The sequence below is a fragment of the Ascaphus truei genome, chromosome 1, assembly GCF_040206685.1.
Source record: "Ascaphus truei isolate aAscTru1 chromosome 1, aAscTru1.hap1, whole genome shotgun sequence".
NCBI classification, from domain to species: Eukaryota; Metazoa; Chordata; class Amphibia; order Anura; family Ascaphidae; genus Ascaphus; species Ascaphus truei.
Window position 1 is genome coordinate 182,881,777 of NC_134483.1, and position 2,621 is coordinate 182,884,397.

Sequence of the window (2,621 nt, forward strand, 5' to 3'; positions counted from 1 at the left end):
TCAGCCTTGCCGGCTGCAGGTTCCTGCGCCAACTTGATGCACTCCTCCGGTCTCGGTGCCCGGCTCCAGTCACACGGATGGCCGGCACTTTGGTTCTGGAGGCCATGCTTCTCACAAGTAGGGGAACAGTGAGGTGGTGCCATATCTTGCGTTGTATGTTGTACACTGTGTGTCCAATATCTTTAGCCTTAGGAACTCGCAATTCACCTGAGTTCCCACTGTATTACAGAGTCCCGCAGTAAACTGTGATACAGGTTCAGTTCAGTCCCGCCGCTGCCACCAGTTTAATACAAGCCTGTCACGGGAACTTGTGAGAGGCCTATATTATACACCAAAATACCTGGGTTGAACTGAACACGACTAGATATGATAAAATATCATTTATTCCTTGAAAAAGGTGAACACACGAGATATACAAATAGCAGGCAAAATATACACTTACTTAAAGGGTTTGGACAAGAAAGCCATCAGAATACAGGATTGGCAATTTCTTCCATAATACATGTTCAGATGTAGTCATCACGAAAAGCACAAAAGACCCAGAGTATAGGCTGGGCACTGGTTTATATGCAAATCTCCAGTCTATACATTACTATTGAGTGTAGGCCATTGGAGAACAATTACCTGCACCCAATCTCTGTCATAAATCAGTGGTGAGGTTGACAGTCTTACCCCGGAGTAAAACTCCTCCCACCCCAGGACGTTTAAAAACTGCTTTTCCTATCTAAATAACTTCATAACTTCAGTTCAGTATTACTTACTGGCATGCAAGACATATGAATACATTCCGGCACGCATGACGCTCCCAATGAGACTAAATATTAGTGTAATACTAAAATTAAGATATTAATATCTGTCTCTTAGTACCTGCTAGACATCATGTGTCTGTAATCATTATGTGCGAATCGGTCCCACGAATACACACATGTAGCTTTTAGCACGTTCAGACGAGGACATCTCATAATATTCTTATATTTAATAAGGTCACTCATTCTGATATCTCCTTCTGTAGCCACACCCCTGGCCCCCATAAACCCCTTGTCAAGAAATGCTTTGAACCTGGGCCTCCTGTGTAGAGAATGTTTGTCACAGGTGCTATATTTCACACCCAATGCTCCAGACCTGGGTCCTAGCTGTCTCTACCAGCAATATACCCTTGGCCTGCAAATTAGGTATTAACATACACCAACCCCCTCTGTACTTTTCACACCCAACTTCAATCAAGCCTTTTGAAGCACAGATATTTCTGAAAAGACACCACACATAATTGTATTTTCCTAAAACTATAGCTCATTAACCCCTTAAGCCTCCCGCATCAACCCCAGTGTATGTGTTGGTAAAAACACTTACATGGTGATAATACATTGTAACAGGTGAACACATATTTTCATGTTGCAGCAAGGTAAAAAACACATTACTGGACCACAGTCCAGTTAACCCCTTGCTTCCCAAGTGAGAGCAGGGGGTGGCCAAATGGGGTGTAACCCCTTTAATACCAGGCCAAACCCCCTCTCCCATGACAGTGACAGGGCTGCCCCTGGTACAGAGTCTCCCTGCAGCACGGGGTCAGTGACAGGGCTGCCCCTGGTACAGTGTCAGTGACAGGGCTGCCTCTGGTACAGTGTCTCCCTGCAGCACGGGGTCAGTGACAGGGATGCCCCTAATACAGTGTCTCCCTACAGCACAGGGTCAGTGACAGGTCTGCCCCTGGTACAGTGTCTCCCTGCAGTGACGGGGTCAGTGACAGGGCTGCCCCTGGTAGTGTCTCCCTGCAGTGAGGGGTTCGGTGACAGGGCTGCCCCTGGTACAGGGTCAGTGACAGGGCTGCCCCTGGTACAGTGTCTCCCTGCAGTGAGGGGTTCAGTGACAGGGCTGCCCCTGGTTCAGTGTCTCCCTGCAGCAGAGGGTCAGTGACAGGGCTGCCCCTGGTACAGTGTCTCCCTGCAGTGAGGGGGTCAGTGACAGGGCTGCCCCTGGTACAATGTCTCCCTGCAGCACGGGGTCAGTGACAGGGCTGCCCCTGGTAGTGTCTCCCTGCAACACGGGGTCAGTGACAGGGCGGCCCCTGATACACTGGCTCCCTGCAGCACAGGGTCAGTGACAGGGCTGCCCCTGGTACAGTGTCTCCCTGCAGTGAGGGGTTCAGTGACAGGGCTGCCCCTGGTTCAGTGTCTCCCTGCAGCACAGGGTCAGTGACAGGGCTGCCCCTGGTACAGGGTCAGTGACAGGGCTGCCCCTGGTACAGTGTCTCCCTGCAGTGAGGGGTTCAGTGACAGGGCTGCCCCTGGTACAGTGTCTCCCTGCAGTGAGGGGTTCAGTGACAGGGCTGCCCCTGGTTCAGTGTCTCCCTGCAGCACAGGGTCAGTGACAGGGCTGCCCCTGGTTCAGTGTCTCACTGCAGTGAGGGGTTCAGTGACAGGGCTGCCCCTGGTTCAGTGTCTCCCTGCGCACGGTGGGGTGAGTCCTCCAGGACAGGGAGCAGCTGCAAGCGTACGAGTGACGTCAGACAGAAAACATCGCGAGGCAGCTGAGCACTAGTGGTACACAGAACTCTCGCGAGAAGCGCGTGTGTTTTTTCCCCGCTGTTCTCGCGATGCTTCCCGCAGCTCTCGTTCTTCTTT